General features: G+C 40.6%; 1 protein-coding gene across 43 annotated transcripts in view; it reads left to right on the forward strand.

Annotated features, from left to right (window-relative positions):
* PTPRD (protein tyrosine phosphatase receptor type D) overlaps positions 1–25,109 on the forward strand; it is a 1,732,597-nt gene that overhangs the window by 574,285 nt on the left and 1,133,203 nt on the right. For all 43 annotated transcript variants that reach the window (XM_050942985.1, XM_050942995.1, XM_050942996.1 and 40 more), the window contains exon 5: positions 3,402–3,445. The gene's annotated coding sequence lies outside the window, so the exon portion shown is untranslated. The remainder of the gene's footprint in view (positions 1–3,401; positions 3,446–25,109) is intronic.

Below are 25,109 nucleotides of genomic sequence, written 5' to 3' on the forward strand. Positions count from 1 at the left end.
GCAGAGCAGTAGCAAAGTCAACGGGGCCCAGCCCTTGGTTCGGGCGGGGCACCAAACACAAGTCTAATTCGCTCTGGCCCTTTGGGTCAGGGCAGAGCAGTGGCAAAGTCAAAGGGGCCCAGCCCTTGGTCCGGGCGGGGCACAAAACACAAGTCTAGTTAGCTCTGGCCCTCTGGGTCAGGGCAGAGCAGTGGCAATAGGCGGGAAGAGGGGGAGTCTGCCACCCGGTTATGGGTGGCAGGGGGAACGCAGGCCCTCCCACTCCACTGCGTTCCAGCCCGAGGCCCTAGCAGCGGTCAAGACCCGCTGCGGTCAGTGGGGATCCTGGCCGCAACACGCTGACATGGGTTCGGGCTCTTCAGGAGCCGAACCAGGGTCGGCTATCCCTGGGCTACTTCCAACCTCCCCCTCTCTGGGTACCTGGTCCTTGCTGGCGTCGTCTGGGGGGTCCCAGACCATGGGCTCCTCTGGGTACCAGTCATGGGGAAGCTCAGGCCACTCCTCGGGGTATCGGGCACACGGCAGGTCAGGCCGACGTTCCTCCGGGTACCGGGTCTGAAGCAAGTCCAGCCAGCGCTCCTCTGGGTAGTGGGCGCGGGGCAGGTCCGGCCAGCGTTCCTCTGGGTAGTGGGCGCGAGGCAGGTCAGGCCAGCGCTCCTCGGGGTAGTGGGCGCGGGGCAGGTCCGGCCCGGCGGGAGCCCGGGCACCAGCGTCTGTCCTCTCCGGCAGCCTGCTTCCAACTGAGCGCTGGGGCCGGGCTTTTATACTTCCTGTCCCGCCCCTTGACTTCCGGGGGGCGGGGACAGGCCGTGCTGACTCCGCCCACTGAGGCGCCTGCTCTGGCTCGTCCCCCTCAGGCGCGGCAGGGAGCCAGGGCGCCTCCTTACAGTAGGTTTAAAATAAATATAAAAATTCATAATGATTTTTAATAAGGTTCCTACTAATAGTTAATGCTTACCCCTTATCTCGTGCCTTTCATCTGCAACACAGGTATTCACCTCATAACTTTTCTCATGAGAGAGGAAGGTGGGCAATTGTTTGTGTGTTTGCAAGTTGCACCTGCAAATGTATTTGCCTGTCTCTTCACTCTGTCTTCACAAAACCATATTGGATTTGGATTCGTTTCACTGTACAGAACTCTATTGAAGTGAGTAGAATGACTGTACGCAAGGCTGTGTTAAATGATGGAAAGTTTTTATTGAAATTTCACACAAATTGTCATCATTTTGTTTCACAAGGTTTTGAATTCTTCACAGTGTCATTATTCTTGTAACACATTATGAACACACATCTATATTATAGATAGTGTGGAAGGGATCTTATGAACTCTTTGGCACTGACTTTCCAACTCTCCATGGGAGGGACAAAAGGAGGGGCTCTATGGAAAGCAGCCTTTAAAGAAGATGTGGACATGTCTCAAGGAAATTGAAGGAGTGGGTTCCTTCATCCCTGTGTGACTCTAGGCAGATGCATGGTCTGCCTAAGGACAAGGATAAGTGTTGTACAGCATATTATAGTGATTTGAGAAAGCCATGCTTGCAAGTGGTAACAAGTATGCAGTTTCCATGTGAGAAAAACTCACCCTTCCATCAATTTGTACTGTTAGGTCTCTGGGTTTTAGGTGTTTTGATTTAAAAATCCTTCGGTGTGCTTCAGCTGATCTTGCAGATTTCTAACTTAAAAGGAATTCAGGGTTAAAAATGGAATTTGAAGAAGTTGCTAGAATTATCTTTCATTTCAAATACTTCTCCCTCTACAAATGTAGTTCCAGAATTAATGCAGAACATGCTGTACTTCTTTCCATGGCTTCGTGGAATATCTCCATGCTGACAGATATCGATCAGCAAACCCAGCTTGAGACATTTGGACAAATATGACAAGTGACAAAATCATGTCACTGTACTTAAAGGTGAACTGCAAAAGCTTTTTTAAAAAAAAATCCAAACTCTGTAAAATTCCTAAGGAAGTGTATTTATGTAGGGGGATGATGGTCCTGCACTAAAAGCAGGGAGGCCATTGTCCAGGCTTGCTGGAGGAAGACAGTAGTGGTTTATGGTGAGGGAGTTTAAGGTCAGAAACTGCTGCAAAAGAGGTGGTGCTGGTCAGCTTTGCATCACTGACTCACCCCTTTGGAACTTAACAGCGAAAGGCTTTAAAGTTGCAAGCTCTGGGGTTGGAAACCCCTTTCTCCATGCAGCAGGCAAGGCAGGAGCGGGGGGCAGGGGGAAGGCAGCTAAGCTAATTGCTGGTACCTCCTTGTGGCGGGTGTTCCAGTGCAGACACTCCATAGGGAAGGCATCCAGTGACCAGATAAATGGCCTGGTAAAGACTTTAAAAGGAATGGAACAGCATGTGGTTTGAGCCTCCTATGATTGGAAAGGCAGGGAGACAACCTACCTTACCCCTCCTATGAGTGGAACTGGATGGTAAGGTCCCAGCAATGGGTTTGCTGGAGGGACCCAGATGGAGAAAGAGGGAGAGCTGGTGGAAGCCCTCCTTGCCCTGCACCCCCCGGTAATTTAAAAATAAATGGGGTTTACCAGCACTGTACACTTTTATCTGCAGGGTAGTGCCAGACATCTAATAATAAAGTTGTGGCCTGATTAAATTCATATCTAGTGTCTCCTGTCCTTTCGGTATAACTGGACAAAATATATAACTTGTTTTAAGAGCAGGGCCAATTGCAGCTCTTCAACATTTAAAAAAAGTAAAACTTTCATAAAAGCACAGCTACACGCTTTCTGGTGTCTTTTCCAAAATGATTGAATTCACAGCTACCTGCATCGTGAACACAGGTTGAAAAGATTTAGTCTATTTTAATCCATTGTTTCCATCCACTTTGTTTATGACAGTTATGATGTTACTTCCTCTATCAGAGAAACTAGGATTTATATGAATTATTTCTTATATGTCCTCCAAGTGTACTACACTGTGATATTTTGCATATTCAGTCATGTCATAAATTGAATACATAGCACAAAACTCTTACAATAAAATGTGCTTGAGAATTTCATCCACAGTAAGAATTCTTAGCTCTTCTTGAATAGGTATAAGAAGAAAAATGATCATTTTAATGCCAACCATCTACAAATTGTGAACTAATAAGGGCCTATTTTATCTTCCATTTGTATGTGCTACTACTAGTAACATTAATAGGAGTTTCACTTTTTTTTTCCTTTTGGTGTGTGTTTATTTTTGTTGCTGATGCTGTCATTAATTGACCTAATTCTACATAAAGCCTTTGAAATGGTTATAAACAAGTATTCTTTCAAAGGACTGTTGCAGAAAACAAGTGCTATTTCACATACAAGATTCTGAATAAAAAGAGAAAATATCTCACGCAAAGTAATTAATTTAAACAGTGGTGATATAAAAATGTTCTTTTTCAATTTTTGTTTCAGATCTCTATCCTGAGAGACAACAACAGGATGTGCCTTGGAGAAGAGTAAGTTAAACAGACCTTTACATTTGAGTATATTTTTATAATGGTTAGTTACTGTGATTTTAAGATTTTAATGAATTATGAGTTTAAATTCAGTGTATCTTGTCCATGAATTAGAAAAATCAAGCCATTCCACTGAGCCCACAGTAACATGTGTGCTAAATTATGCAGCTGCTTCTGCCTTCCTTATTCAAGCAAAACTCCCATTGACTTCAGTGAGAGGTTTGAATAAGAAATGCTGGAATTGGTACCTCCAACGCCGGTATTAATAAGCTTTCAGTGAGTAAAAGTAAATGTGAAACACTTACCAGAATAAATAAGAGCTCATAATAAGCCTTAAAAAAGAGGTAGTCTTCACTCTTACTGTTCCTTAAAATAATTTCCCACTAGAAAGTGCCCAAAGGATACATGAGCTAAAAAGTGGCAGAGAATTATGAAAAAGCAGTGTGGGTAAATGCACTCATCAGTGGTAATTGCTGCCTTTTCAACTGTATGTGTGTATATGCTTTATAGCCAAAAGAGTGCTCACAAATTATATATTCTTCTGTGTAATCTACATGTAGATTCTACATGTTAATCTCCATGCTTTTCTCCTTTTAATTTCAACTTCAGAGTGTAATAATTCTATTTGCTCTACAGTACTTCTAAAACTGACTTGTTAATACAGTAAATGAGAATGGTAATATAGGATTTATATCACAAACATTAGACTTCACGAGGTTTAAAACTGAAATACTACTTCCATGTTAGCATTGTTGTGCTTTTTGCATATTTATTTTTCTTCATCCCTAATGCATGTCATTTACTGCCACTGTTCAAATTCCATTATGGATTGAACATACTCAAGGAAATATGGAATCATAGAATATCAGAGTTGGAAGGAACCTCTGGAAGTTATCTAGTCTAACCCCCTGCTCAAAGCAGAACCAATCCCCAGACAGATTTTTGCCCCAAATTATGCCCTCTCAAGGATTGAGCTCACAATGCTGGGTTTAGCAGGCTTATGCTCAAATCACTGAGCTATCCCTCACCTCCCCCCTGTGCCACTGTCTGAGAATTTCCAGAGAGCAAGTGAATGGATAGAGGCATAAATCTTTCATTGTGTCAGGGCTTTGGCATGGCATTTGGTAGGGAATGAGATCAGATGCAATGCAACATAAATAATATTGATTTTACAGAGATATGACATAAGAACCCAGCACCTGATGCTGTCATTATTCTAGTCTTCTAATTCCACCATGCAATGAATCTGAATTATTAACCTAAAATCACAATAGCTCTTCAAATGTAAATGATGACGTGAAGGTAGTTTTGCCATAGATCCATTGATTCGATGGTATCAATATTTGGACATAGACCAAAATCCAGTCCCTGTTTCCATGGGAGCAGAAGTTCCCTAAATAGCAGAATAAGTGCAGTTTCACTGGATAAGGTGTGGAGGTTAGATATAGAGGAACTCTCTTGGAGGAGGGTCCCCTGTGCATGGCACTTAGAAGAGGATCAGGAGTGGAGCTCCTTTCATTTTGCCCTTTCCCTAATACAGGAGGACCCTTGGAGCCTGGTACTGCCACTAAAACACCATGGGCCAGATCCTTAGCACATGTTATTTGTCAGAGCATGATTGCAGCCAGTGAAGCGATACCAATTTACAGCAGCTGACTATCTGCCTCTAAATCCTTGTTGTAAGACCTTTCTTAATGATGTCCAATTGCTCCTCTTTGATGTGTTCTGCAAGCATATACTAGAGTTTGTTACATTTACAGTGCACTCCAAGAGCCAGCTGGCAAAGCTCCACTGTTTTGGGAGCTAAGCTGATTTATAATGGTTCAGAACATGGCTCTTAAATGTATTTTTTCCTAAGGTCCCTTGACTGTCCTATACCTCCTGAGGTATTTTCTTGTTTGTCCCAAGGCAATTAAACAATTAGGGTCAGCCTTATTCATAGAAATTCATATCCCAAAGGCAGCACAAGATAGGATCCACAATGAAGGAAGAGCAACATTCTAAAGAAAAAAGCATACCATAAAATCATTATTCTGAAAATGTTATGTCATTTATAAGACCAAAATCTGAGCTAGATGTCCAACCATTTTAATGTCAAAAAGGGACCAGTTAGCTTCTGAAATGACAATATCTTCAGAAAGATTCTGTGTTGATGCACTCCACTTCATGCTGGTGGAAATAACACTGGCAAATCATTGGTGTCAATGCAGGAGGGGAAAATGGTATAATACAGGGAAATGTGGTGGTATTATGCCCAATGGCCTATTCCATTGATATAGACACCATACAGGGAGAAGAAGGGGTTAAAAGCAGCACCTGGGAAGCTGCACAGAATCCACTAATCAGGAAAGGGTTTATTGAGCCTACCAACAGGGGGAAGGCTTGCTGGAGCAGCCAATCAGGGACGGCGAGGGCCATATATAAAGAGCAGAGGAGAGTCTCTCCCTGGAAGACAAGGGAGTAGGTCTAGCTGCCTGAAGAAGCACCATACATAGAGCAGTTCTGGGCATGGGCAGCAGACTGTGAAAGTTAGCTGCTCGCTGACTACTGCCTGAGAGGGTGCTAGACCTATGGGGGAAGTGGCCCAAGGAAAATAGGCAGCAGGAGGGAGGAGGGCCGTAGGTGACTGCTGGCTATAGGTTCCCTGAGTCAGGACCCAGAGTAGCAGGTGGGCCTGGATCCCCCTGCCTCCTTTACAACCCACTTGCCAATGAGGAGAGTGGACGGTATCCAGACTGCAGTTTGCCCCTGAGGCTAGGGGCCTGGACCTTGGACTGCAGTTGGCCACTGAGGGAAGTCGCAGGACTAAGGACTGTCGGTCTCCCAGAAATGGGGAGATACTGGAATGATGACGTGGTCCGGAGACGACGCGGGTCCAAAGAGTGGAGACAGCAGTGATGGCAGGCGTGACACCACTGGCTGAAGGCAGACTGGAAGGTCCAAGAACTAATTCCAAGGATGGCCAGCAGGAGGCGCCGCAGTTGTGAATCATGCCTCATTACAATTCCATATACAGACAACTTCAGGCCAGCCAGCACAAAACTTTATTATAGCAAATGCTGAAGCAAATAAATAAATAAAAAAATCAAAGAGAAACAACAAAATAATCAAAGTTTATATTATGAAATATATTGATATACATATATTCCCTGCATGTAATCTTCAGTTGGAACAGTACAAGAAACAATATGGGACAATGTAAGAGCTTTCAGTTTCACACCATGAGCCAGACTGTTTGTAAAGTTAGATGAATTGAAGAGTTCAGGCATCCTACCCAATAGCTCAACCAAAAGCCAAAAGTTGTCAAGTGCTTTATTATGCAGTTCCTATGACTGTAGCTTGTGATACGGATTTCAGAACATAAATCAAGGGCCAGGCTCACTTATTGGCTTCTGCTGACATAGATGATGATGATGTCAGAGTCCTGGTGACATCAGTTAGCCTGGCAAGAGGTTGTAGCAGCACAAGATGTCTGTAACCTTCCCCTAATATCAGTCCTACAGCCAGTTAGCACTTCTCTGAAAGTAGGCAGTGCTGACCAGGAAGTGGGATGTTGTTAGGGCAGAAGATATAATGATTCAACATATATCCTCTGTAGCATGATTAAAAGAGATCCTAAATATCATACAATAAAGAATAAAGCTTTGCTTGCTTAGGAAGAATCCCAGTGAACTGCTCAGAATGAACACTCCAGTAGGCCTTCATAGCTTCAGGAAGGTACACTGCATCACTGAGGGTGAGTCCAGTTTGCGGGCAGCTCCTGGAAAGTATATTAGATGCTGCTAAATTCTTTATTGAAAACAGAAACAAGAATTTGTGTGTCACGTAGTATACGAATTGAATAAATGTCTTGTCCTTCTTATTCAAAGGGCTGCTTTCATCTAATAATTTAAATGATCATATTGTTCTTGGAGAAAAATCAGTGCTTTAATACATTCCTGGGGCTTGTTTTGTTTTTGTTTTTGTTGTTGTTTTCTCTCCCTTCCCCACCTCCACAGGCCTTCATTTTAAACAAACTCTACTCGAAGTCATGGAATCAAGCCAAGAATTCTATCTCATAGCTTTTTAATGTACTTTTTTTCTTGCCGTGATTTTATATTTACTAATTAATTACTTGATTATTTAATTATACATTTATTATTATAAACAAGAATGTGTAGCACATTTTGGAGCTTTAGGAATGTGACAAGAGTAATTTGTAATAACATGAAAATTGCAATCAAAATGGTAGCCAGTTTTGATTGTAAATTACTAAATATACTGATAGAAACCAAAACGGTTGCCATATGAGGAAAATGTAATGTAAATTTATTTTCTGTGATGTTAAATGTAGGTAAGAACTATGATAAAATAGTTCTTCTTTTCTCTCTTGATCAGCAGTTAAGGTCAGAGTTTGAAAATAGCCCCTGAGAAAAAATATGCTGCTGCTGTTTTGCAACTTCTTATTAGAAATTTGTCATCTTGTTATACCACACTATTGCTTACACAATCAATCAATAGATAAATAAGTAGATGATGATGCCACTAATCACTCTTGGGCCAGATTCACCGTTGTTTACATTGTTCAAACTGTGCTGCAATCAATAGAGTTACATCGGTACCAACCCAAGTAACACAATGGTGAACTAAGCCCTGCTTTTCATATGTTCTTATAATACCCTTGTGAACATATATAAATGAAAAGAATGTTTGAATGTTCTAATGAAATATGGGAGGTGGGGGAGAAATTAAATGGAAACCATTTTGTCTGGCTTAAAACTTTTCCATGCTGTGTTTGCAAGTCTATACCATAGCATTTTTCTTGTTCACAACAAGCAGTAAGGGAAATTCATTAGAAACTGATTATAAACCCAAATGAAACTGAATAGCTTATTACTGTTGTCCAAACTGAAGTAAGTATAAAAGTAAGCTATAAAGGTTTAAAGTAAATTTGATTTTAAACTTCTTTCATTATTAAAATGATACTGTATTATAAAATGAGTTACTGTATTCATTGTAATATAGGTGACAAAAATTGTTTCAGATATTTTAATACAACAGTATCCCTTTGAAGTATCATAAATGTATTTTAATATAGTACATCAGAAAACTTTACAGTGTTATGTGTCCAGGTATTTTTCCTGTTTTTTGTTTGTTTGTTTTAATTTAGTTTTAAATTCTTTTAAAATATCAGCTTGTCAAGACTATACTTAATTAAAACAGTGAAATTTGAATAGATCAGATCAAATTAATTTGATATAGTTTGAAAATTATTACCCATTAATACATTTTAAAATCAAGATATTTTTATCACTAGAGAATTACAGACATACAGGATGTGGCATTCTTTCTCTCCCAAAGAAACAAAAATTCTACCTTTTCCAATATGAAATCATGATTCTCCTTCTTATAATAAGAAATGCCACACTTCTCTGCTGCAGCGGAGAGCCTTCTCAGTTTACTCAGATATTGTGAATCAGGTTTCAAGTGATTCCTTATTTTCCAGTTTAGCTTTATTATGTGTTTACCTACAAATAAGTTCCATGTAGGCCTTTTTGTAACCCTTTGTACTGTTAAAGAAAGGATTTTCAAACACTTAAAATCTATGTGCAATTTGAAACTTGATCCCAGGACAGAAGAGAGAGGTTATTAGCCAAATATTTTTTTTAAATCTAAAATAATTTTCTCTAGTTTATATTCATAATAGGGGGAAGTTCAATATTTCTACTCAAACAAAGAGGTTGGTAAACATATTTACAAAAGTCCTTATGATGTTTGCTGTCGACATTGTAGAAGACAACATTTATAAAACATTTGCAGTGCCTGGTAGGTGCCATGAATTCTCCTTGGGATTAGTGTTATTCAGATATTGTCTTTAATTTGATCTTCAAACACATTTTTTTTCTAGCAAGAGCTTTCGGAAATTAAAACCTTTTTATATGTGTCATTATAATACCCTCTACAAATTTACTTTTGGGAAACAAGTGGCTGCAAAGCTTAAGATAATTATAATTTTAAGTTAAAAAAAAAAGGCAAGCTGTATAAATGAAATAAAGATACACTTAGAGAAGTCAAAAATATTGCCTGTGACTGTTTCTTAAAAAAATGTTTTGAATAAAACAGAATAAACAGTTATGGCACATTTTCCAATATCTTTTCTTTCAATGTTGTTATATACTGCAAGTGAGAGCTTATTGTAGTTGCCCCCACCATCCTGTAATCATGTCAAAAGATAAAATATTGTCTTTTAAAAATGTTTTCCTCTGAGTACTCAGTATGAGCTGAAATTTCCAATATTTTTTTTATGTGGGAAAATGTGTTCTAAAGTATGGGAAGGGAAACCTGAAATCATTTTGGTTTCATTAAACCCCTAAAAGTTGGTGAAAAGCTTTTATTCCGTCAGATTCTACTTTCCTGTTTCTTTGCTAGGCATAAATTTGTAAGGAACTTGGGGAATTTGGGGACTAAAATGAGTGACAAAATGGGGAGCACTGCAGAGATGCCTACAGATTTAGACATTAAGACTTGCGTGTGTTGTGTGAAGGCACCCTGATTTGCTTATTTACAGTGTTTGTTTAATGTAACATTTTGCACTGCATCTGAGGACTTAAGATAAATGCAGTATATGTGAAATACATTTTTAAAAACAGAACTGTAAAAACATTGGTGTTTTAGTACCTGTGATATTTTTGAAAGTTTCTAATTTATGGGAATCATGATGATCCATCTTGTTCTTTTACAAAGAAATACACAGCTGTCTGGAATCCTTTAAGAGAGGAATTCTCCAACACTAGGGTTATCAACTGTCCACATTTTCCCAAGATCATCCCTTTTTTGATGTAACTGTCCCAGGAAATCTCTAAGGGTGCTTGGTGCACACTGCCAGCTCTAGTTTTATGGGCTCAGAATCATCCCTGTCTTGGGTTTTTTGTACCTTGAAGGTGGCAACCCTAATCAGCACTTTCTTTCTATTCCAATTAATAGAATATCAGGGTTGGAAGGGACCTCAAAAGGTCAACTAGTCCAACCCCCTGCTTAAATCAGAACCAATCATCAGACAGATTTTTGCCCCAGATTCCTAAATGACCCCCTCAAGGATTGAACTCACAACTCTGGGTTTAGCAGGTCAATGCTCAAACCACTGAGCTACCCCCCGATGTACAGCCTCTCCTTCCAGGACTCTGTACCACTCTTTCTGCTCAAAAAGGGCTGACTATGAATCCTAAGGGAGCCCATCAGTGCAATACTACCATGAAAAAGTAATAAAAGACCCTACCCCTTCCCCTTAAACTCAGACAGGGACAGATAAATCTTTTCACATCTGAGCTTTTCCCCAAGCCAAATAGAAACTTTAAAAAAATATGGATGCATTGGGCCAAGGAGACTCCATCACTTCAACCAGGCTTCTGGCTCTCTTCTTCCTAAACACAGACCTCCAGTTCCTTCCTAGAAATCTTCCCAACTCCATAAGCCTCCATCTATGTATTTCTCCCCCAAAGGATCCACAATATATCTCTGTAATTTGTGAGTTCCTCTTAGGAAGTGTAGGTTCCAGTGGCTTCTCCTCTGGAACCCTAGTACCATGACTTTCTGAGCTTGAGAACACTGATGCTGATGGAAATCTGTGGTATATCTCATGGAGAAAGCACCAGATCTTGTGTAATCTGATAGTAATTTCAGGGAAATACACAACAGACTTCTAAAGACTGTGAGGGTTGCCTGGAGCGTGAGTGGTCATTAAGATTTAGGGTCTTGTAAGGTGAAGGAAGAAAGCAGCTGCACACTGCGGGAGATGGTTGAGGAAGTCGTAAGGTTAGCATAGGGCTTGTAAGTAAGAACATAAGAATGGCCATACTGACTCAGATCAATGGTCCATCTAGGTCATTATCCAGTCTTCTAGAGTGGCCAGTGCCAGATACTTCAGAGGGAATGAACAGAACAGGCCAATTTATTGAGTAATTTATTTCCTGTCATCCAGTCCAGCTTCTGGCAATCAAACATTTAGGGACACACAGAGCATGGGGTTAAGTCCCTGACCATCTTGACCTATTCTCCATGAACTTTTTTAATTCTTTTTTTAACTAGTTATACTTTTGGCCTTTGCAACACTCCCTAGCAACAAGTTCATCAGGTTGACTGTGTGTTGAGTGAAGAAGTACTTCTTTTTGTTTGTTTTAAATCTGCTGCCTATTAATTTCATTGGCTGTCCTCTGGGTCTTGTGTTATGCAAAGGGTAACTAACATTTCCTTATTCACTTTCTCCATACCATTCCTGCTTTTATAGACTCCTATCATATCCTCCCTTAGTCATCTCTTTTCTAAGCTGAATAGTCTCAGTCTTTTTAGTTTCTCCTGATATGGAAGCTGTTCCATATCACTAATAATTTTTGTTGCCCTTCTCTGTACCTTTTCCAATTCTAATATATCTTTTTTTTTAAATAGGGCAACCAGAACTGCATGCAATATTTAAGTTGTAGGCTTGATATAGTGGTATTTTCTATCTTATTATCTGTCTCTTTTCTAATGGTTCCTAATATTCTGTTAGGTGGCTTTTGTCCTTTTTTTTTTTTTTAATTGCTGCTGCACACTGAAATGATGTTGTCAGAGAACTATCCACGATGATTCCAAGATCTCTTTCTTGAGTGATACTAGCTAATTTAGAGCCCTTCACTTTGTATGTATAGTTTGGATTTTTCCAATATGCTTTAATTTGCACTTATCAACACTGAATTTCATCTGTCATTTTGTTGTCCAGTCACCCAGTTTAGTGAGATCCCTTTCAATCTGCTTTGTACTTAATTATCTTGTGTATCATCTGCTAACTTTGCCACCTAACTGATTGTGAAAACTGACTGTTTCTTCCTAAGCATTGTTTCCTATCTTTTAACCACTTACTGATCCATTATAGGACCTTCTCTCTTATCCCATAACTGCTTACTTTGCTTAAGGCCCTTTGGTGTGGGATCTTGTCCAAGACTTTCTGAACATCCAAGTACATAATATCAACTGGTTCAACTTCACCCACATGCTTGTTGATTCATTCAAAGAATTCTAATAGATTGTTGAGGCACGATTTCCCTTTATGAAACCCACACTGGCTCTTCCCCAACATATCGTGTTCTCTTCCATTTCTGATAGTTCTATTCTTTACTATAGTTTCAATCAATTTGCCTGGTACTGAAGTTAGGCTTACTGGCTTGTAATTGCTGGGATCGCTGCCAACTCTTTTTTTAAAATCACTGTCACATTAGCTAGCTTCCAGTTATCTGGCACAGAGGCTGATTTAAGCACAAGGTTAAATAGCACAATTAGTAGTTCTGAAATTCCATGTCTGAATTCCTACGGAACTCTTGGGTGACTACTATCTGGACCTTATTACTGTTTAATTTATCATATTTTCCCAAAACCACTTCTATTGATACCTCAGTCTGGGGCAGGTGTGGGAACCTTTCTCACATTCTCTTCAGTGAAGACCAATGCAAAAAATTCATTTAACTTCTCTGCAACTGCCTTGTCTTCCTCAAGTGCTTATTCAGCACCTCGATTATCCAGTGGCCTGGCTGACTATTTGACAGGCTTCCTGGTTCTGATGCGCTGAAACTTATTTTTGCTGTTAGATTTCGTGTCTTTTGTTTGTGGATAGTGGGTAAAGATAGGCTGTAGGAGAGTAGGTGGCAGGATGCTTTGTGAAGGAACGAGAGCAGAAGCTTAAGCGCTTTGCTGAAGCTGGGACTAAAGCTGATTAGTTCTGCAGAGAGAAATGCCTCCACTTGCAAGACTAGAGGCATGTAATCTTTAATAATAATAACAATAATCAATTTCTTATGTTTGTTTTCTTTTGGTTGTCTCAGAACCTCCTGCATAGATTTCCAGAAGCCTTACCTTCATTACTATTCAAAGTAAGTGCCTGAAATAAAATGCTTTAGCTCCAGAACTCACTATTAGCATAACAGAGATTTAAATATACTTCCTTAGATTATAAAACCAGGCACTTTAGGCAGCATGTCTTCAAGCTGTGTAGCAAAGATTTAATCAACACTTACCACTACATGGTCTCTGTGGTCTTGGCTGTGAAATGTGGAATCTAGAGATCCTTTATTTATTAACATGTACAACAAACTCTGTGACCAAGAGTTCTAGATATTCTTGGATGTACTGACAGTCAGAAGCAGAAACATTAATGGCTGCTAAAAAAACTTTTTTCACCTCTATATAAAAGTGATCAGATATTTTGGGAAGATTTTACACACCCAAAAAATTCTGTTTTGTTCTAGCAGCCTCTGCCTGATCCCCTAAAAATTTTGTACTCAGCACTGCATCAGCTACAAAGAGCTGAACATGGCACATATTGCAGATGTAATAGGAATGTAATCACTGAATATAATAGCTTAATGTGAATTATAAATATTTTTTCTGGTTTTTGGTTCTCTTCCCTTGCCTGGCTTAATAGTGATTTCTTTAATTCACTGCATAAATTAACCAGATTTTTTGAATTAGTAATAGATAATGAAATACAATATAAAGAAAAATAAATAGGCACATCTTTGCTTTAAATGTGTCTACATTAAATTAATTTGTTTTCCCAAATGTAGATAGATCGGTAGACACTACGTCATAGAGTTGAGTACAAACAGTAAGTTTTGGCTAGCTCCTTACATGTAGGTCTTTTATTATACATTAAATATTCAGAGGCAAGGTAACTCTGGATCCCTAATCAGCATGCCCAATGGAGGAAGTTAGTTTGTTTGACAGTAAAATCTCTTTACTTTACTTTGCCCTAGGACTCTTGGAGATAAGCCACCCTCTAAGAGTACTGGTGTTTGGCATGCTTTTGCACACTATACATAATAAAACAGCATCATATCCATCACCATCACAAGGTAGACTTGCATATTATGGAGGCACTGACAGCAATTTTAAGGTTACCTTTAGATTTACACTTAAAACAGGACTAAAATGTCTGTCTGTATCTGGATTGTGAAACCTCCAGGGTAGGGTTTGTCAAGGACTGTCAAGCTACTCAGTTGTATTAAAAAATGAAAATCTCTCACCTGAATTACTAGAAATACCTTCTGTTTTTATAAAAAAAAAAAGTTTAAAATCAAATTTAGTCTTCACCAGTCATGCATCGTGTTTGATTTATATAATTTCAATGAAACGTACAGAGTGAAATTAGATCAGTCATTTTGACTTTGATTGTCAGGCACAAGCACAATGATGGTAAAACCAGTTTCCTGCACTACAGGGGATTGTTCAAATGCTTAGGAAAAGAAAAGCTTGTATTTTTGAAACTCAGTGGAAATTGTTAAAGTTGGTTAGTTTTGGATTGTGATGGATTAGATGGGTGTCCTCAAAAATGAAAAAAATGAGACTGTCAGGACCATTTTTGAAAGGGAGAATGTTAAAGCTTTTCCTCTACTATATATATATATATATATTTTTCTTTTACAACTACATGGAAATGTTAATAGTCTTCTGAAGAGTTATTGTGGCAAATTTACAGACTAAATTCAATCTTTACTGTTTAAATAGAGGCACATTATTACTATTTATATTATAGTAGTGCCCAAAGGCCCTGCCCCAGTATTTTGGGTGCTGTTCAAATATAGAAAAGAGATAATCAATGCCCTGAAGAGTTTACAATTTAAAAAGACAGACATTTTATTCCTACTGTATGTGTGAATCCAAAGGAAGCCTTAATTATGAAGTTACTGACAGTGCCTCCATAGTCTACAAATCTACCTTGTGATGGTGGTGGTTCTGATGGTGTTTTATTATTTATACAGTGTTCAAAAACATGCTAAAATCTACAGAAATATGTAAAGAGTTTGTCTACATGAAGACATCCTGGAAGATTAATCTAAACTAACTAAAGATGTAATTTTAAAATGGATTAGTTAAACTGCATTTTATCCATATGTGGATGTTGTTGTTCAGAATTAAAATGCCTTAATTCAGCTTAGTTTAATTCACTTTGAAAGTGAATTAAACTAAACCAAATTAAGGCCACTTTAATTCTGAATTAGGGTGTTCATGTTAGGGATTAATATGGTTTAACTAATCCATTTTAAAATAACACCTTTAACTATTTCAAGATAGTTTTTCGATATGCCCCCAGCCCTGTGTAGAGAAGCCCAGAGACAATATAGTCCCTGCCTCAAAGAGCTTATAGCAGGATGGATTTGATTTGTAGGAAGACTTGATTTAATCATGGATTTCTACATAAAAGTGCATTCTTATTGGTTGTTATAACCTTAATACATATTCTTCACAACTCAGAGATAGATATCAGTTTCATTTTTAAAAGGTACATACTATACATTTTTAAAGCTATTTATTTTGAAAACTTTTCAGATTAGTTTTACAGCTATATCAGAAAATGAATGATTGTTTGGTTATTTCATTTACCAAAGGCAATTGAAGCAGATATTTATGAAGTCATTTATGGGAGGTGAACTATCTCCAATTTAACAGGTTAATCATTAATATTTGGAGGATTTCCTTTCCATGCTGTATTAGGAGGAGATCATCACCAGACAGAGATTTCAATTGTTTAATTTAACTAAAACAACAACATTATGCATTTTGGATTTTTTTTTCAACAGCAAACTTATAATATTTTTACAAAACAAGCATATGAATTTTTTAATATATTTAAACTTTCAACTTTTTTTAAAATCAGGTTTGTTTTTGTTAAAATTGTTTTGAACTAAAATAGATAAATGAAATATTAAACAAAAAAACAAAAATTAAATTGACTGTGTCAGCCAGGTCAACATTAGAAACTTAAAATATTAAAATATTGGCTTCTGCAGCTAACTCAGTCATATTCACCTTCATTTTCCTATTTGTCCATAATCTGGAAAAGAAAAACAAGCTTTCCTGCTTTTTCAGGTCCCAAACGATTTCTCAGTTTGTAATGAATTAGTCCAAAGGAAAAAAATATTCTTTCTACACTGGCAGAAGAATCTACTGCTGTTACAAGTGAGATTGTCACTTCAATAGTCTGAATTCAAGTGCTTAAGTGACTTTCTTTAAAACATCATTATAGTTGGCATTATCAAGGAATGATTGCTGGATGTCCATGTCATAGCAAACTCCTCTTCTTCAGCAGTTAAGGTTTGACCCTGGTACCAAGTATCAGGGCCGCCCAGAGGATTCAGGGGGCCTGGGGCAAAGCAATTTTGGGGGCCCCTTCCATAAAAAAAAAGTTGCAATACTATAGAATACTATATTCTCATGGGGGCCCCTGTTGGGCCCGGGGAAAATTGCCCCACTTGCCCCCCCACCCCCCTCATGCAGCCCTGCTGAGTATTGAAAATATTTACAAGAAAATGAGCTGGAGATAGTGCTTGTCCCATTCATTTTTTTAATGCTTGTAATTTAACTCTGTCATTGCATATTTCTATTTTTAAGATTTCACTCAGTTCCTTCCAAATTTCAACAGTGTCTGTAATAAAACAGTTATTTCCCTGCATTTTGTTCAAAGCTACAGAAATATGCTTCAGGGTACTCAGCATGTGTTCTTTGGCTGTGACAGTGCCATCTATTTTTCATGATTTTGATCATAATCTGTCATCAGATTAGGCCAGTTCTTGTTATAGTGCTCAAAACAGTCCACTACTGAGATCCATCGCACATCTTATGTGAGAGTTAGCTTGTTTCCTCCCCCTTTTTTCAGAGCAGCTGCTGCAAAGTGGTTGTTACAGAAGTATTTTGCAATTTCAACAACATTCACCTTTATTTCTGGAACACTGAAGTCTTTGGCTAGGAAATGCATCAAATGAGCACTGCAACCATATGTTATTAGTTTGGGACTCTCTTCTAAATAATTGCTTCTCATCTTGGATACATTTGCAACATTGTCTGTGACCAAGCTGCGTACTAGATATTTGAATTTTTTTCATAGTTTTTTATAGCTTTTACTGCTACTTCTTGTAAGTATTCTGTTGTATGTGCATTTCCTAATGTATCAGCTATTTCTGTAAGGAAGACATTCACTTCTTCTGTTGTCACACAAACACATACAACAGGATCATTGTGGACATTGCTCTACCCATCAAGACTCAAGTTAACAATTTCACCCTCTAGACCTTTTCAAAACTGCTCAATTTCTCTTTCATACACTTTATCCAGCAAGTTGCCTGTGACATCTGCTCTGTTGGGTAGACTGTATCCTGGTCTTAATGATTGAACCATGTTCATGAAGTGTGGTTTCTCAATTATACAGAAAGGAGAGTTGTTTGCATAAACAAACCAGGCAATTTTTTCATCAATTACTTCTTTTTGTAATCTGCTGGTTCTTATCACAAACTTATCTATGGTTGTTTCTGGATGATGGAGATTTTTTTTTCTTTTTGCTATAGGTGATATACTGGGGCTATCTGACATGCAAGATGTGACTGAAACACTATCATTGGCAGATAACTCTGAAACTATATAAAATGATGGTGATCTCAAAGGTGGATAGTCTTCAGAATCCTGTCTATTGAGAATGGATTCTCCTAAACAAAATAAGTCAATGCAGTTATTTAATTATTATTGCCATATTGTTCATTTAGTATTACTCATTGCACTCACTGACACTCAGTACTACTTTAAAGGTGAAATTGTAAAAGGAAGATCTGCCTATTTCAGCTATTTTTTTATCACGCCTGCATCTAAAATGATAGTACCGTAGAGTAACAACTATATTTTTTGCTCAAACATGAGAATTCAAGAATAGTCCAGAAGGAAGACAGGCAGTCCTTAAGAAATAAGTATGAAATAAAAAAGTTTACCTACCTGAAGATGTTTCAGACATGTTCCTTTCATCATCTTCAGCGCAGCTTCCCCCTGAGAAGGAACACGTCTCATGGTGTTGTCTCATTCAGGCAGCCAGGCCTTGCATTTCTTTGTTGCACTGTTTGCATTTTGCCTGTCTTACCCACAGTTAGAAGAACTGTCTTACCCACAGTTAGAAGAACTTAATTAAAATATTCCCAAACTGGGTCTCTCTTACGGCCTGCAGCCATTATAGGTTTTCCATCCTAGTGAGAGAATGGTATGGTAAATTTCAAATCACTGAAGGCTACACTCAGAAAGACCTCAAGACTTCTGGAATATGCTGCTCCAACAGTTTCACTTTTGTTTTTACTGCCTGGCTCTCCCTTCTCACATTTATCTCCAGACTACTTCTCTTTGTCCAGATTTATTCCACCCCCAACCATCTTCTATTCATTGAACTTTTTGAAACTTTGCACTTTTAGAGAGAGGTAAGAGATTGACACTGTATACACAAAATTGCAGGGACAGTAGGGTTGAGGTCTGTTATTTCTCACCTCTATATGTTATTTATTTATTTGAAAACATTTTTGCTGTTAACAAGCATGTTAACTCTGGAGACACAAATCGAAAGTTTGAGAACTGCAAAACTAAGCATCTCTGATGGTATCTTCTAGACTGAGCACTGAGTCCCATTGGGTAGATAGAAAGATTAACTGAAATAATCTATACGGAAGCCCCTGGAACCCCATAAAATTGGGTCCCTAATCCATGAACTATTGGAACTAATTTACAAAACTTTTCTTAAACATTACATGAATACATTGTCTCATACTATAGCATTAGAATTTATAATCCCTATTCCATGATGAGATACATTATAGCTCAAAGATAGTTTTAATTAAGCTATCTTTAGATAGTTTTTTTCCTCAAAAAACATCTTATAAAAAAATCTGGTGTAAATTAAAAAATCATTAATTTTTATCTACCCTGGCTTACGTCTAATCACTTGATAAGATAGAAGTGATAGTTGAATTGAACAAATGTGAATCACATATATACCTCCCCTGTATTCATTATGGTAGCTACTTATGAAATGGTGGAATGACTTTCATTTAGCTCTGTTGTGTGTGGGGGTTGTTGTTTTTCTTGTATTTTAGACTAGAAAGGACTCTGGCTATATCTCAGACCACCTTAATAAGGAAGCTTTGTCCAGAAATGTATTTGTATTCTTAATATGCTCAGTGATGAGAGTAGGATAAGAAACTGAATAGAATGGAATAGAAACCACCTGTTGTACTGCCTACAGGTAATCTTTAGATAGATAGAATTTTTTTTTGTGCTGTCCCCTAGGATGTGGAATTTCCCTGGACATCAGCCTCCACCTATCACTCTTTATATTAGCCATTCATCACTGTCAATGAACCTTGTCAAATACATATTACGTAAATTAGTTTACGAAATCTACTGAATTTCTCTTATCTGTCATAGCAGAAATATTTTCAAAAAACTTGTTCAATTAAGCATGAACTCCCCTGTCTGAGTAGCTGTCCTAAAACAAACTGTGCTTTTCCAGGTGTTGCACAAGTGTTTTAGAATGTTTCTAAGCATTTTCCTCACAACCACCATTACGCTTATTAGTTTTAGTTTCCTGATTTGTGCCTTTACCTCTTTTTAAATAAGAGAGTATTTTCTCGTAAGTATCCTGCAAATAGAACAGTACTATGCTGCTAATAATGGTGTAAAATACAGATACATGGGACCATGCATAAAACCAGATTCAAAGGTGAATCAATGGGAGGCTTAAGAAATATAATTCATACCTTCTTCCAAACATGTCAATGTGTAAATTATACTAATTTAGATTCAGACTTCCTCATACTCTCACCCACTTATCAACATGAAACTGACACTTCATTACATATCGCCACTGAATTTAGCCTGAGTTCAATTAAGTGGGTGCAATTTATCTCCCCAAGGGGTTAAGATATAGGGTTTAAAAAGAAAACTAAGAGAAGGGTGTGAAAGACGAGGTGATCTATTTTACAGGCTGCTCTCACCATATAGTTATTCTATGTTACATCCTTTTCTTCCAGCTGCTAAGAAGTTTCATATGGATAAGTGGGTGCATTTCCAAGTGAATCTAGAGTAGTGAAATTTACTTCTGACTAGATAGGAAGAAAGTATAAATTACACTAGATTAGACTCCTGAATTTTACCCATAGAATCCAAGAAGTTAGATATAGGAAAAAATCTATGAGATCATCTGGTCTATCTCCCTCTAAATGCAGGATTATGCAGTACAGTACAATTAGAAGTTTCATTGCAGTGCAATGACAGATCCAGCATTTCCTTGAGAACATTCTAAATCCTGGAGACACACATTTAAAATAAGTGAGCAATAAAACTTAGAGAATCACAGAATGGAAATTAGATATGGGAGGGGAAAAACACTTTAGGTCATCTAACTCACCCTCTTGCTAGTCCAGGATTGTTTCCTACAGCAGATTTTTTTCTGCTTTGTCCTGACTTCTTTTAATATCTCATTCAGTGGGGCTTCCTGTCTCTTGGAAGACTATTCCATGGTCTAGTGCATGCCTGCACAACATATGGCCCGCGGGCCGCATGCAGCCCGCAGAGGCTCACTGCGCCGCCCGTGGCGGGATTCAAAAGACTCTGCGCTGCCCACAGCCGCGGGGAGTTCAGAGCTCTTTAAATCTCAGCCGTGGCCGGGATTCGAAAGGCTCTGAGCTGTCCACAGCCGCGGGGAGGCCAGAGTCCTTTAAATCCCAGATGCGGCCGCGATTCAAAGGGCTCTGGGCTGCTCGCAGTGGCGGGGAGCTCAGAGCTCTTTAAATCTCAACCGCAGCAGGGATTCAAAAGGCTCTGCGCTGCCCACAGCCGCGAGGAGTCCAGAGCCATTTAAATCTCAGCCGGGCCGGAATTCATAGGGCTCTGGGCTGCCCGCAGCGGTGGGGAGGCCAGAGCCATTTAAATCTCAGCCGTGGCCAGGATTCAAAAGGCTCTGCGCTGCCCACAGCCGCTGGGAGCCCAGAGTCCTTTAAATCCCAGCCGCGGCCGCTACTCAAAGGGCTCTGGGCTGCTCGCAGTGGAGGCGGGCTCAGAGCCATTTAAATCTCAGCCGGCCAGGATTCAAAAGGCTCTGGGCTGCCCGCAGCCGCGGGGAGTTCGGAGCCCTTTAAATCCCAGGTGCGGCTGCGATTCAAAAGGCTCTGAGCTGCAGGCAGCCCCGAGCTCAGAGCTCTTTAAATCTCAACTGCAGCCAGGATTCAAAGGGCTCTGGGCTGCCCGCAGCCGCAGAGAGCCCAGAGCCCTTTAAATCTCAGCCATCAGGGCCGGCTTTAGGCCAGTTCAACCAATTCCCCTAAATCAGCCTGTCCCTAAGAGGGCCACGTGCCCAAGCCCCAGTACCGTGTACTGGCAAAAGCCAATGCGCTGTAGCGGGGTGGCCCAGCTTCCTCAGGGGTCAATTTAAAAGGCCTGTGGCTCCCAGGCCCTTTAAATTGCCAGCAGAGCACCACTGCTGGAGCCATGGGGTAGGGCTGTGGGGCTCTGGGGGCTATTTAAAAAGTCCAGGGTTCCCGTCGCTTCTACCGTCCCGGCCCTTTAAATAGCCACCGGAGCTCCACCACTTTCTCAGGGTTCCCGTGGCTATTTAAAGGTCTGGAGCGGTAGAAGAAGGGGATCCCTGGGTCCTTTAAATACCCCCAGAGCCCTGGGGTAGCAGGGGGCTCTGGGGGCTATTTAAAGGGCAGGGGCTCCAGCTGCCTCTGCCGCCCCGGTCCTTAAATAGTCGCTGAAGCCACACCGCTTCCCCAGGGCTCCCTCGGCTATTTACAGGGCTGGGGCAGTAGAAGCAGGGGAGCCGTGGGCTCTTTAAATAGCACCCAGAGCCCTGGGATAGCGGTGGGTGGGGTCTCCAGGTGCCTTTGCTGCCCTGGTCCTTTAAATAGCTCCTGGAGCCCCACCACTTCCCCAGGGCTCCTGCAGCTATTTACAGGGCTGGGGCAGTGGAAGCAGGGGAGCCCCAGGCCCTAGCTCCTGAGCCACAGGCTGCTACTGCTACCCTGGTGGGGGAGGCAGGTGGAGGGGGCACTCACCATACAGGATGGGCTGTACCCCTGTACCTGCACCAGTTGCCCGCAGCCAACCCCTGCCACACCTCCTGCCCTGCCTGCACCAGTTCCTGTCTGCAGCCAGCCCTGCACATGCTGCCCACAGCCAGCCCGTCTCCAGCCAGCCCCTCACCCCCTGCCTTGTCTTCAGCCCTGCACCAACCCCTGTCTCCAGCCAGCCCTGCACCTCCTTCCCTGTCTCCAGCCAACCCCTGCCACAACCCCCTGCCTAAAGCCAGCCAGTCCTGCACTCTTTTGTCTCCAGCCCTGCCAACCCATGGCACACCCCCCTGTGGCCCTGCCTGAAGCCAGCCAGCCCATCCCACACGCCGTCTCCATCCTGCCCCACACCCCTTGCCCAGCCTACAGCCAAACCCTACCTCCAGCCACCTCCCCCCTACCTTCAGCCAGCCCCATGTCCACTGGTGCCCTGTAGTTCCCAGGGAAGTAACCCTGCACACCTGCTTCAATGAGGTGGGCAGGGAGCAGCTGGGACCCACACGTGCACTCTAGCACACCCTCAGGGAGTGGCGGAGCTCATTTCTAGTTCAGACACATCTTTTTAAAAAAGAACTTTAGGTAGGGTTAACATACATCTGTACTTTCCCGGACACGTCAGGCTTTTTGGATCTTAAATCGCCATCCAGGAGGAAAATACGGATGTATGGTAACCCTATTAGTACAAAAAATACATACTGTGGCAGAACTTTTTATAGGGAACCAGTTGCTAAGAAATGAAAGGCTTTTTTTTTACATTTTTTTTTCTTTCAGTCATCCCTGCTGGGGCCCCGCCAAAAATGTTTGAATTGGGCCCCGCACTTCCTAAAGCCGGCCTTGCCAGCTGCGGATGGAATTCAAAGGCTCTGGGCTCCCCACGCCCAGAGCCCTTTAAATCTCAGCCGCGGCCGGGATTCAAAGGGCTCTGAGCTGCCCACAGAGATTCTCGGCCGTGGCTGAGATTTAAAGGGCTCAGGGCTCCCCGCCACCATGGGCAGCCCAGAGCCCTTTGAATCCCGGCGGTGGCTCCACTGGATGCGCTGGTGCTGGGATTTAAAGGGCTCGAGCTCCCCTCAGCAGGAGCTCTAGGCCCTTTAAATCCCTGCACCAGCCCCTCAAAGTTCCGGGTTCCCGGAACCCCGGGCCCTTTAATTTGACCCTGAGGGCTCCCAGCCAGCTCTTAAGCTGGGAGCCCTGGTTGGTTTAAAATCAAGTATCACCTCCCCACCTCCAACTTTCCTTTTTGGCCCACAGCTGTTTTGGTGGGGTGGCACTGGGAAAGGAGTGTTTGTTTCTGCAGGGCTGGGTGGCGCTGGGGTGGAGTGTTTCCGCTGGGCCGGGGGGGGAGGGGTGTTTCCGCGGGGGGTTTCGGCCCTCAGCTGTTTTCTTTGGAGTAATGTGGCCCTTCCGCTTTACGAGTTGTGCAGGCCTGGTTTAGTGGGAGTTTTTTCTTGATATTCAGCCTAAACTGTCTTTTCCCCTTCCTCTCATTTCCCCTGAAATGCCTAGTTATACACACCTGTACTCCCCTAAATAATACCTCTGTCCTGCTTGCATTCTTTAAGCAATTGTAGGTACGTAATCACCTTTTAGGCTGCAGTCCTGCAAAATTTACGGCAGTGGTACTTCACGCAGTAAGGGGTCCACTTGCATGGATCTTTTTCCAGTATCAGGGCCTTTTAGATGATTGGTCAACATGGTGGCAATTTAGCTGCATAAAACTCTTCGTGGCTGTGCCGCCTTTTATGTCTGGAAAATGTCTAACACAAAGTGGGCACACCCAGAAACAAATAATAATAACTGAATACATAATTTAGTAGACAAACACTGCCTCTTTAAGAGATCTTTTAAATGGATAAATACAGAAAAAAACACTTCAAAATAAGTACAGCATTTGATTATTCTAATTTGATTCTTCAGACACGTACATACATTTTACACACATGACTGAAGTTAATAGGACTACCCATGTGTGTAAATTTAAACATCTGCATAAGTGTTAGCACAATTAGTGCCTAAAGCTATCACTGTTTTGCTTTGTGCATATAATCTGTTGATCTGAGTTTACTATTTACCCATAATTTGAATAGGAGAGTGAAAGGACAGTTAAAAAAAATCAACCAGAGGAGGAAACAAATAAAAATAAAAAAGCAACAAATGTCTTTACATGGGTCATGGCTTACGTGGTGTGAAGATGTTTTGAATTATGCAAGGCTGAATCTGTTGTAGTGCACTAAACATGAAAACCTCCTTAACAACTAGAAATGCCCAAGAGAGAATATATTAGATTTCCCAGCAGCAGCAGTGGAGGAAGTCTGCTGGTGATGTAATATGTGATATTTCCCCAAATTATTAGAAATGATAAAGATTAAGTGAGTTAAAGCAGTGCTTAACCATGAAGGTAAGCAAAGAAGTGTTAGGCCTGGTCTGTACTTAAAAATTAGATTGGCCTAGTTATGTTGCTTAAGGCTGTGAAAGATTTCCTACCCTGAGCACCATAGTTAGGTCAGCCTAACCCTTGGTGTAGACTATAGTAATCAGAGCTAGATGTAGGGACAGGAAACCCAGGCGAACACCTGGCATGCCAAGCTGGAGGGGCATTGGGCTCAGGGTGCAGTTCTTGTTATTTTGTTGTTTCTTTCACAAAAAAATGGCTTTTCAATCAAAACAAAATTTTTCACTACAAAAAATCATTTCTGGTAGAAATTTTCCATTTCTCCAACAACAAAAAGAGTGTGTTCATCAAAAACCTAAAAAATCAGCAGAACATTTTTGAATGAAACATTTCT

The sequence above is a fragment of the Gopherus flavomarginatus genome, chromosome 3 (assembly GCF_025201925.1).
Source record: "Gopherus flavomarginatus isolate rGopFla2 chromosome 3, rGopFla2.mat.asm, whole genome shotgun sequence".
In the NCBI taxonomy this organism is placed as follows: domain Eukaryota; kingdom Metazoa; phylum Chordata; order Testudines; family Testudinidae; genus Gopherus; species Gopherus flavomarginatus.